The sequence below is a fragment of the Pinus tabuliformis genome, chromosome 5_1, assembly GCF_031772625.1.
Source record: "Pinus tabuliformis cultivar Carrire ecotype Pingquan chromosome 5_1, CPIR1, whole genome shotgun sequence".
Taxonomy (NCBI): domain Eukaryota; kingdom Viridiplantae; phylum Streptophyta; class Pinopsida; order Pinales; family Pinaceae; genus Pinus; species Pinus tabuliformis.
Window position 1 is genome coordinate 747,258,769 of NC_142305.1, and position 13,247 is coordinate 747,272,015.

The window sequence follows — 13,247 nt, forward strand, 5'->3', positions numbered from 1 at the left end:
TAATTTCAGTTTCTTTGTTAATAGGGAGGATGCTCCCTCCCTAAGGAGTGATATTCAAGAAAATAGTGTGGCTTATAGCTTTAATTCCTCAATTGACATTTACTTAGAAAGGACATTGGATCTTCTTCCTTAACCCAAATCATGCCCCAAGACCTTTTCCATAAAAATATAGAAAGATGGGTATAGAGGACCTATCTTTCTCAAGCCATTTGAGGCCTTGGAGAAGGGTATCGATTGGCCATTGATCAAGTGATCTATGGTCCTCTACAAGGTTGAATAATGCTATAAATTTTATAATTCAAAGAAGATTTAATACCTGACACAATAAAACGTGTTAGGCATGTTAAGTTTGATTATCATTAGATTAGTTCTTAGATAAGGATTCAGTTAACCCCAAATTGTGTCCCCTTAACAAACATACATTGTTTTTCATAACAATTTTGGAAAGGAACCACTTAGCCTACTCATTTTGGCTTTGATGAGGATCTTGTAAGCAACATCGAAAAGAGAGATCAACCTAAACCTATCAAGAAAGGAAGGGATCTTTTTCTTTGGGTATAAGGGCCAAAAAAGAGGAGTTAACTACTCATAATTTGCATTTTTCTTAACATCTCCAACATTCTCCACAAATCCCATTATATGGTATTCTAAGTTTCTCTTTATAAATGAGGCAAGACACTACACAGTCTAGGGGCCTTGTTCGAAACCATCGACCAAATTGTCTTTATAAAATCCTCTTCCATGATCTCTTACATTAGCATTTAATTATCCTTGAATGTCACCAAACATGTGATTGATCTACAATTTTTTTCTTGTGCTTTTGGAGGGGGTTTAGATCCTTCCAAGTTCAATGTGATAGAATGGGCATGGGCTTGCTCTATCAACCCTATGAACTTTGTCACTGTTGTTCCATCCAAGAGGGTGATTTCTAAGATGTGGATGAATCTACGGGATGGTTCTTAATTGTGAAATAACTTGGTGTCTTTATCACTAGCCATTATCCAAAGACTACAAGACTTGGACCACCAATATTCTTTTCATTTCTTTGGGATTTTGAGAGCCCCACTGTGACTTACTTCCCTTAAGTTAGTGTTGCTTTAAGACTTCATCCTCAAGTCTCCTCGAAATAGATCCCAATGTTTCCTCCCACGCTTCCTAGTGTTTTGTTAGGTGTTTGTATTCATGCTTTGACCATCTTCTAATATTATGATTAATGGATTTAACCATTTGTTCCACAACAAATGTTGGAGACCTTTCTAGTGGAATTTCCCAAGTGCATTGGATGGCATTGATAATTCCCTTGTGTCACAACAACAAATGATTGAATTTGAAAGGAAGCAAGTACTACTCTTCAAACAATTCAAACTTCAAATTTATGGATTTATCATCCAAAAGTATGGAGAGAATGGTTTCAATGGAAATTTTAACATTTCCAAAAGAACAATGTTTTATATAATAAACCTACCCAAACATTTAGCGATATGGCTCAAGCCAAGTCTTTTGTTTCTCCAAATAAATCTACCCTTTACTTTAAGATGTATTAAATCCAAATTTACTACAAGGTTCTCCATTTCTCTACAAGTGTCTTTTATAAAAGTTATCCTTTTCATTTCTTGAAGATCCAAACTAAATTAGAGTCTCACACAAGAATTCTATTTTCCAAATGGAGAACATTACCAACAAAATGGAGGGACTCTCAACAATCTTTATTTTTTATCTCATGGAAATTCAACATATGTGTTAAATATTTGGAGTTGGACTCTAGCACAAGGCTCCATCTTGATGAAAATCCAAAGATGTCTATATTCAATCAAATTGCAAGAGACTTTTGTGTAGTGACTAGTGATCCCTTTTGAGGACCCTCTCCAATGCAAACCCCCTAGGTTCCTCTCCAAAGTGCATAAAAAGTTACTTCATCTAACTTTTTTTCGTATAAAAAACTCATCACTAGGTTTTCTACTCTTATGAGACTCTCGGATGGTCATGTTTATGACTACTCATCAAACCCTTGCAATGTCAAGAGAGGAGTTTCTTTTCTTACCTTGAGAAATGTGCTTTGCTATTGTAGCAACAATTAACTCGTTTCTCCACAATTCTTTGATTGTCCACTAGCTTGGGTCCAAGTAGCATTTTGTTCTCTAACTCTTGCTCTATTTATATCTATTATGACTTCCACTTTAATAACAACACCAATCAAATTTTCCATAATGTGAATCTTACGGTCAATGGGGGCAAGATTTGCTTCACTTCCCTAACTTCTTTGCTTGGCCATTACATGGAGTCCACGTAGCCTTTGAATCTTCTTATTCTTCCTCAACTTGTATATATTGGAACTTATTTCTAGTTAGAACACTCGCAAATCTTCACAATGTGAACCTTATATTCCAAGGTGTTGAGAAATCTAGGGCATGAGTACTTAAAATATTTCTGTACTTGATAATTTCTTATGATACACTTTTTACTTCTTAGCTTTTAGTCTTTTCCTCTTTATGTTATTATTATGTTCTTTTCATCAAGACAATTACCAATATGCACAATAAAAGACAAGTGACACAGTATGTAGACTTGTCAGCCAAGGCCAAAACCTCTCACCTCTTGAGAGGAAAAGCCAATCAAAATTCTTCTTCTAGATCTTCAATTGACGAGTACCAAGACCATGACACATACCCTTGACTCTAGTATCCTCCCAAGAACCTTGTCACTAACCTTGATGCTCTACCTCTTCTCTTTCTCGACTTTCTGCTTGATCTCGAACTGCTCCCCTCGACTCCTCCTAGAAAACTCGGTCTCTACACTTCACACTGCTTCTTCTCGGCTTCCTCTAGAGAATCTCGGTCTCTAGGCTTTCACCGGTCTCCTCTAGAGAAACTCAGCCTCTAGATCTTTATCTCAGTCACCCAGAAGAATCCTTCTTCTTTGCCCCGGAGGAAACTTAGAAACTTCCTTCTTCGTTTCCCAGAAGTAATTATACTTCGTTGTCCCCAGAAGAAATTCTTCTTTGTTGTACCCAGAAGATAGTATCATTCGTTATACCCAGAAGATAGTCTCCTTTGCTATACTCAGAAGATACTCAAAAGATACTTAGAGGATAGTCTCATTTGCTATCCTTTCTTTGTTCTTCTCTTTGTAGCCCTTCTTCTTCGCACTTCTTCACTGAATGTATGTTCATTTTCTAGTACTAATTGAGGTCGAGTGTGGCTTATATATACACCTTTCCTCATTTCCTTTAGGCCAAAATGATCACTTGTGGTTAGGTCGACTTCTTGCAGTTTATTCCATCGTTGTAGGTTGACTTGAAAAGGATAAGCGACAAGGTCTTGGAGGATATTTTACATAGCCAATATTGACCTTTTACAAAATGTAACATGAATTCATTACATGACAATGACTCTAACATTTTATGACTAGATGAAAAATAAATCCTAAAGACTCTCAATGGGAGTCTTGACTCAAAAATAAAATCTCTTGCTCATGAAAACCATAAAGCAAGCAATACAATAAATTTATTTTTCTTCTTTACATCACATTACATAAAATTATGATTACATGTCATTATGAAGACCGAACCTAGTTACACTTTTCAACAATCTCCTTAACTAGGGAGGTATTCATATTGGTACTTGTACTTTCTCAATCTGAAGAATTTCTCATAAGAAGAATTCGGATTGGTAACTCATTTGTATAGCATCATATCAACCAGCATTGTTACATGGTAGGGCCTTGACTAACGGTTCCTTATCTCCACAAGATCTGAGCTCAATGCTGGCGAGACCAATGATTTATAGACACCCTCATCATTGTCTCTCTCGGAACATCCCTGCCCAGGTGCTTAGGGTGTGTTCCATGAGGACAATTCTTATCTTGGACTCCCTAATCCTCGAAGAATATCGGTCTTCCACGACTACTCTTTCTTTTGGATGCCCTATCTCATCCTCAAAGAGCATCGGATTCCAAATGATTACCCAATCCTCCATTCTATCTTCCCAGGTGAAGACCAGAATGGCATGTCTATCTCTCCCTCTCAAATAGGGAGGACATAGTCCAATAAATGAATGTACTCATTCCTACCAAAAAGGAATGTACCTAAGCTCCCTCTTGGCTTAGGAATTTCCAAGTTTCTTCCAAGTAAGAAACTTATTTTTCAGGCTCCCTCTTAACTAGGGACCTACAGCAGCTCCTCATGTGGATCAACCAGCTGCCTAAAGAACTCCTCTCTTCTACAATGTCATCAATTTCTTTTGTCATAGAGTCTTCATCTTTTGGGTCTCCTTCATAGGGAACAGACCATCCATCACTTTCATCCATGAGTTAGTCATGTCTTCATTTCATCAAAAAGTGATTAGATTTCCATCTGGCTTTGCTTCATGTCATTCTGCCTTCATGCCATACTTTATGGAAGGATCTTACATCTCCCAATATGGTCCTCTTAGAAGTCATCCACAGATCTTCCCTTTGGTAGTCCTACATAAGCCCATCCATATATTAATTCAATCATAAGAAATGAACACTTAAATTGAAATTACCTTTGTGATGGTATTTCTTCATGACATCTTGTAGGTATCAGCACCGTGCATGCAAATTGACACATCTCCCACAATATCCATTGTCAAGGGTCTCTATCTTTTTCCAACTTCCATAAGAGTTTTCATGTCTTTCTGAGAGATATTCTAGTCAAATATTCTTGGACTTTGGATGTTGAATGCCTTCTACCTTTGTTGCATATTATCATGATCTCTTCCTATCTTTTCACACTTTATTCCCAGGAGCTTCCATTCAAAGTTCCTTAATTGTAGTCAGCTTCCTCATGATTATGTTGATTTAATCTAGTGTGACTTATGCCTTTCTACAATCTTTAGGAGGAGGATATCCCTTATTCTCTTGATCATATTTCCCAAGATGGAAATAGTGATCCATATTATTTGCAACCATATGACATGACTTTCCAAATTTCCCTTTTATTCTTGCCTTAATAGCATATGCTTATTCTACTCATTTGGTCCAACATCAACCTTTTCCTTTAGTTTGGTTTCTTCGATATTACAAAGTGACCATAGCTCTTGAAATGGAGTAGTCCCTTTCTTCCCATATAAACTTGAAGTGAAGTTACCCCATTCTTCCAATAGTGCATTTAGTACCACTGTGATCATCTCTCTATCAGACATGACTTCTCCCAGCTCTTGTAGTTGATCTCGAATTTCTGATATCCTCATAAAGTATGAAGCTATTCCATCTTCCTTGGATATCTTCAATTTGTAGAGTTATTGCCTTAATGAGATTACTTCTCCTGTAATACTTACGGAAAACAACTCTACCAATTTGTCATATATAACTTTTGCAGTCTCCAACTTAGATACATATGGGATAAAGAGTCTTTTATAGATTCTATAAGAATCCTCTGGGCTCCCACTTCTCCCTTCATGAATCAAGCATGTGCTTGTGTATCTTCTTTTGGAGGTTGGGTTATTGATCCATTGATGTGATCATGACCTCATTCTCAATAATATTTAGGTTTGTCATTTTCTTCCATGCAAGGAAATTTGCAGCCCCAACCATTTTAATGCTTTGCTTGAAAAAAACATTTTGTTATTATTAGATATATGTAGAATTTCCCACTGTAGATCAATAGATTATCCAATATACTAAAGCAAAATACTTGATCTACTTCTACAACAAACAGTGAATCAATTATGAGCAAGATCAAATAGAACAAATATAACTGAGAATGAGAAATCAATCACACATGAACACAGAATAATACTTTGAGGAAATCCTCAGCGAAAAACCTTGATCTTTGTATTATCATACAAGTGGAAATATGTATGAATTACACAAAGCATTAGCTCACAAGCTATCCTGCTCTCAATACAATCCCTCTGCTACTCATAGATAGCCAAAGGCTTCTCACAAACCTTCTCCTCTGCCCTCCAAGCCTCCTATTTCCTTACGCAATTTCTCCTGGGGTCGAATGTTGCCACCTGTGTGAATTTACCTCTCACACAACACATTAAACTCAAAAGTAATTGCGCAATCCTGAAGGAGATAATTCCTTCTGCATAGATGAGTTTCATATATAGGAAAAATCCTCCAACTGATAGTACATTGTCCCTTCCTCTGATCTCAACTAGGTCTCTAACTGAACTAATATGCATGAGTTATTTATGAGAAAATATTCAGTTATCTGAAGTGCAGCAATTACATGCATGCATGCATTAACTAACTGAACTCACAATCAGTTCCACAAACTGTTGGAACTAATCTAACTAAACTTAACTCAATTAACTGAACTAACTAATTACAACTCAAAGTACAACTCATCATGATCTCCTTTAATCAAGGGATAACTTCCTCAATCAAAGGGATAACTATTGCATGTCTTCACATAGACTTCATGTTTGATTTTCTCCAACTAATTAACTCAAGATGAATTAATTAATTATTTTACAAATAGCTGCTACGATCAAATTCGAATTTTAATTCTCAATTTTAGTTCAGGGACTAACTAAAATTGGAATCTATCCCGAAATGCTATTTATAGCAAAGTTATTTTTAGCATTTCTATTTTATCATTCCTTGTTGCTATCTCCAACACTGGTACCTGAAATGCTACTTATAGCAATGTTATTTATAGCATTTCTATTTTTAGCATTTTTTGTTGCTATTTTCAACACTCCCTCTCAACAAGAAAGGCATTCAACTCAAACCCAATCCTGAACCTTTTGGAATGTTCTACATGCAACACTTCTCCCTAATGTTGTTGCTCCAACAACTCTAGAAACAAAAAAAATATCCAACTTGAATAAGAATGATGCCTCTGTCATTAAATTCTCTTACTGCTATTGCCTCTGTCAACTGAAAACTCTGCACCTCTGTGCTCTTTAGTATCTCACTGCTCTAGCCTCTGTCACTTTGATCTATGACTGCATCAATCACATTGATTCCTGCTGTTGCATCCGTGCTATTGCTGGTCCTATCTCCCAGCATGCATCCGCACTGCACCTCCTCTCATCATGTTGCATCGTGCTACCCAATGCTGCACTGCAACTCAGTCACTGAGATGTAAGTAACTGATCTCCCAACTGACCTCCTTGTTGGGCTAGAAACACCCTCTGATGCTGAAGCTTCCTCTACTGCTCCATCCGCATCTGTCTCTACCCACTCAACCAGTCTTGCTACTCCTCGTCGAGGCTCCCATAGCAAGGTCTAATCAAAGAGGTTGGGTACCTCAATGGTCCTGCCCCTATTCCAATGTTCTTAGGACTGTCACTCCACATCGCCCCAACCTCCGACCTGGAGGTATAGATGTATGTGCTCCCTCTGCCCACTTGGATCGAAATTTCCCCCTACTGGAGGTCTCTGCATGAGTGGATGCATCCACTCGATCTTCTCTCGACTTCTCCAGTTGTGGATGCTCCACAACCTCCTGAAGTTGCTTCACCAATTGTGGCTCCTCCACAATTGTCTGAGACTTCTTCTGGCGCTGCATGTTGAGAGGTAATGTACTCTCCCTCTCAACCACCAAGTCTCCATCAGTTTCCTTGCTCCTCAAGGCTTTGCATGCATCTTGAACCTCAAGACCATATAGGTTCTTGACTCGTGAACCAATCTGCTTCACCTGTCTCGTGGTGATGTGTCTAAGGAAAACCTTTCCCTTACTTAAGATTACATCATAGCCTTTGTCTTCCAGCATTGCGATCAATACCAAGTCTTTCTTCAGTCCTTCCACATACTTCACATCTGTCAAGGTAATGCGAGCTCCATGCTCCCTCTGAAAAACAATTGTGCCTACTCCTGAGACACTATACTTTTTATCATTATCCATCGCTATGAGTATCTGGAGATCTTTCTCCTCCAAGGTACTGAACAAACTCTTATCGTCGGTCATGTGGAATGAAGCTCCACTGTCAAGAAACCAACCACATCCCACCATGGATGAAACCATGCATTCGAAGAGGGTGAAATCCAACTTGAACTGTGAGGCCAGTGCCTCACCTTTTGATCCTTCCTTGGATCCCTTCTTGGATTTCTTCAGTGGACAATTTGTAGCAAAATGGCCCACCTCATGACAATGAAAGCATCGCACTTTTGATTTGTCAAACTTCTTCCCACCATAGAAATAACTCAATTTGAGATGAGAATCCTTCTCCTTCCCTTTCTTTGACTTACTCGCTAAGGCAAAATTTTCTTCATCCTCCTTGCATGAGGAACCATCTCTGGTGCTTCTCCTTATCTCCTCCTACATAAGATCCGACCAAATTCGTTCCCAATTTGGCAGTTTCTCTCTTCCATTAACCGAGTCTTGGTAGCTATGACAGCTCTTAGGAAGACCGAGGAGAGCAAGACTCACCATGTCATCATCGGCTATCGTGATCCCCACACTTCCAAGCTCATCCCTACAGGTGGTGAGCTTGTTCAGATATGTAGAGATCGTGTCGCCCTTTTCACACTTGATTTTCTGAAGCTTGTCTTTCAATGCCAGCTTCCTCTAATCGTTGTTGTTCTGATATAGATCTTTCAATGTTTTCCACATTGAAAACGGTGTCTCCTTCCCATGGAGGCCCGAGACAATGTGGTCTCGAACTCCCTCCAGGAGGATTCCCCTTGCTCTATCCATACATTTCTTCCATTCCGCCAATTCTGTAGCATTCGTTGTTGCCTGCTTGGGGACTTCTTGATCAATGAAGTCCTTTAGACCATTGTCCTCTAATATTGCTTCCATGCGATCCTTCCAGGCTATATAATTCACGCTGCCATCAAGGGCATACTCGAGTCTTAAACCGTTGAACGCCATTGGAAAAATTGAGATGTGATAAGAATTCGAATTCTATAATCAAGAACTTCAACCTTCGAACTTCTCCCTTCTTTGTATATTGTTCTTCGCTTTGATCACCTTTGCTCTGATACCATGTAGAATTTCCCACTGTAGATCAACAAATTATGCAATATACTAAAGCAAAATACTTGATCTACTTCTACAACAAACTTGCAGAAGCTTAATCGATTATGAGCAAGATCAAATAGAACACATATAACTGAGAATGAAAAATCAATCACACATGAACAAAGAAAAATACTCTAGGGAAAGCCTCAGCTAAAAACCCGATCTCTGTATTATCATACAAGTGGAAATATGTCCAAATTACACAAAACATTAGCTCACAAGCTATCCTACTCTCAGTACAATCCCTCTGCTGCTCATAGAGAGTCAAAGGCTTCTCACAAACCTTCTCCTCTGCCCTCCAAGCCTCCTATTTCCTTGTGCAGTTTCTCCTAGGGTGCAATGCTACCACCTGTGTGATTTTACCTCTCACACAACACATTAAACTCAAAAATCACTGCGCAGTCCTAAAGGAAATAATTCCTTCGTGGATGAGTTTCCTATATAGGAAAAATCCTCCAACTAATAGTACAATGTCCCTTCCTCTGATCTCAACTGGGTCTCCGATTGAACTGACATGCATGAGTTATTTATGAGAGTATTCAATTATCTGAAGTGCAGTAGTTACATGCATGCATGCATTAACTAACTGAACTCACAATCAGTTCCACAAACTGTTGGAACTAATCTAATTGGAATTAACTCAGTTAACTGAGCTAACTAATTACAATTCAAAGTACAACTCATCCTGATCTCCTTTAATCAAGGGATAACTTCCTCAATCAAAGGGATCATTGTTGCATGTCTTCACATAGACTTCATGTTTGATTTTTTCCAACTAATTAACTCAAGATGAATTAATTAATTATTTTACAAACCACTGCTAAGATCAAATTCGAATTTTAGTTCAGGGACTAACTAAAATTGGAATCTATCCCGAAATGCTATTTATAGCAAAGCTATTTTTAGCATTTCTATTTTATCATTCGTTGTTGCTATCTCCAACACTGGTACCTGAAATGCTATTTATAGCATTTCTATTTTTAGCATTTCTTATTGCTATTTTCAACAATATAGTCATAGACTTACTTGAGAGATTGATGTTTGCATCCTCCTTAATCTTGATGTTGATAGAGGATTTGCTTCTTGAGAGATTGATAAGAGAGCTTGATTCATGATCCTCCTTGAATAATTCAGTCCAACTTTTTTTTTGAGGATGGTTTCTAGAGCCTTGAGAGTGTAGATTTCTTCGATCTAGGATTTTGAAGATCTTGACCTTGGTAGCCCTTGAATCTGCTATGATCTTTCTTCGATGCTTGATGTCTTCTTGATTGGATGGCTTGGTGTTCTTCGACTTGCTTTGATCCTTCTATGAAGCTCGATTCTCGTGTGTCAACTTGCTTTGAGTGCCCCTTTCTGACTTTAGCTCCTAAGCTCTAATACCATGTTGAGAAATCTAGGGCATGAATAGTTAAAAGATTTCTCTACTTGATAATTGCTTGTGATACACTTTTTACTTCTTAGCTTTTAGTATTTTCCTCTTTATGTTATTATTATGTTATTTTCATCAAGACAATAACCAATATGCACAATAAGAGACAAGTGACACAGTATGTAGGCTTGTCAGCGAGGGCCAAAACCTCTCACCCCTTGAGAGGAAAACCCAATCAAAATTCTTCTTTTAGATCTTCAATTGACGCGTACCAAGACCATGACACAGACCCTTGACTCTAACATCCTCCCAAAAACCTTGTCACTAACTTTGATGCTCTACCTCTTACCTATCTCGACTTTCTGCTTGATCTTGAACTGCTCTCCTCAGCGCCTATAGAAACTTCATCTCTATACTTCACAGTGCTTCTTCTTGACTTCCTCTAGAGAATCTTGATCTCTAGGCTTTCACTGGCTCCTCATAAAACTCAATCTCTAGATCTCTATCTCGATCACCTAGAAGAATCCTTCTTCGTTGCCCCAAAAGAAACTTCTCTTTGCTACCACTGAAGAAACTTCCTTCTTCGATGCCCAGAGGTAATTCTACTTCGTTGTCCCAAGAAGAAAGTCTTCTTCGTTGTACCCAAAAGATAGTCATAGTCTCCTTTGCTATACCTAGAAGATAATCTTCATATTCTTTCTTTGTTATTCTCTTTGTAGCCTTTCTTCTTCGTACTTCTTCACCGAATGTATGTCGAGTTGCTTGTACTGAAACAGTGTGTCTTATATATACACCTTTCATCATGTCTTTTAGGCCAACATGATCACTTGTGTTTAGATCGACTTCTTCTAGCAATTTGACCTTTTGCAAAGTGTAACATGACTTCATTACATGACGACGACTCTAACATTTTGTGACTATATGACAAATAAATCCTAAAGACTCTCAATGGAAGTCTTGACTCAAAAATAAAATCTCTTGCTCATGAAACTCATGAAGCAAGCAATACAATAAATGTATTTTTCTTTACATCACATTGCATAAAACCATATTTACATGTTATTATGAAGACCGAACCTAGTTACACTTTTCAACACAAGGCACAAGATTTGTTCACCACAACCTAATAGATTTCACATGAAAGTGGACCGATTAACGGGGGGGTGTGCTAACTACCCTCTCAACATCACTAGAATGCTTAGGTAGTACATGTCTTCAATTTTTTATTCTATCGAGGTTCTCAAAATTTTATAATGAAAGGAGGCACTTTATTAGCCCTTCTTGCTAGTAGAGACATTGGGTTGTTTGTTGCTAATGAGGGGAGGTGTTGAGTGTACTGAAAAGTTGGATTCTCTTGGGTTTGTTAAAGCTTTTGTAGTGTTTGGTCAAATCCCAATACTCATGGCATCATTTACATTTAAAGGGCCATCGCTTATAGTTAGTTGACATTGAATTCGAGCATTGAATAACTTCCAGAAGACCCATTTTGAAGATTTATTTTGACATACATGCAAGCTCAACAATATAGATTCCCCTTGGGCATTGATCCATCTATATATCAACAAAGTAAGCACCCAATTGCCTTGAATGTTTGATTATCCCAATACACAAAGGGGAGATGTCATAACTTGGCTCGCACTAGTGCTACATAGGGCACATCATTTCGTGTTGAAATAAAAGGACTAACAATTTGTGTAATAGCCCTCTCAATCCCTATTAATGATATGAAGTATGGGTTCTTATGGAAGATGAGGAAATCATGCCCACACTGTTAAAGAGGCATAATAACTACAGTGGCAAATAAAAATATATAGGTGTTCTTTGGTTCAATGGTATTAGCTTTTATGCCTAACATTTTCCATAGATTGAAGGTCAAAGTCTTGTGAACTCATTGATCGAGGCTCTCTCCAAAGAGATCATAGCCTTCTTCCAAGGGAGGCTAAAGGGGTCTTCAATGCAAGTCGTTCGATTTATATTTTAACAAAACGACAACACTCTAGTCACTTTGTTTTAGCTTTTCTTTGATGCAAATGTTACAATCAACTAGGACACTAGAAGTATGCAGAAAAAGGAACCTCAAGAGGGGAACAATGAATGTCGCTTCCACCATCAAGCATTGCCATGATAGACATTGCAAACTCTCACAATGGAGAAACATAACCACAATAGAGGGGAATGTGATCACTTTCATTATTTTGTGGTTTTAAGCTTTTATAGTGTATTGAATTGTTCATATTGTCTTATTTCATCATTTTGGTTATTATCTTATATAAATTAATCTTATAATGGCTATTTAATTTTCAAATGGAAAATATGAATTCTTCATTACAAACTACAAAGATTGGAAAAAATTGTCTAACAATATTGGACACAAACCAATTATAACAAGTACTAAGGTAAATTGTTGGAGCCACATTATAGCATCAATCAAATTGCATTAAATCTTTTGCTTCAATCTCAATGAAATAATGCCCATAGATATGGTATTCAATATAGTGCAAGCAAATCAAATATTGGTGCATATAGTTATTTTCAAGTACCAAAATGGATACCATAAGGTGCAAGTTACGCATTGCAACAAATATGCATCTTTAAGTGCATGTAAATAAAATGGCAAGGTACAAGATACTATCACCCTCAAAGTATAACTCATATCCTAATAAAAGTATAACTCATATCCTAATAAGGCATATCTTCTCCCCAAGACACACAAGTAAAACTAATTAACTTTCATTATTCACCTAACACCACTCTTCCCAATAAGAGATGATTTAGCGAGTGCACCCAAACATCAAAGACTTTAAGAAGAATCATAAATAGAGAATCAAAAAAATTTATATTCTTGATATCATTGTCCTAACCCACTACGAGAGCATTGGTCCCTAGTAGACAGAGTCGTCCATTTCTATTTTTAAAAATGTATTGATGAATTTATATCCT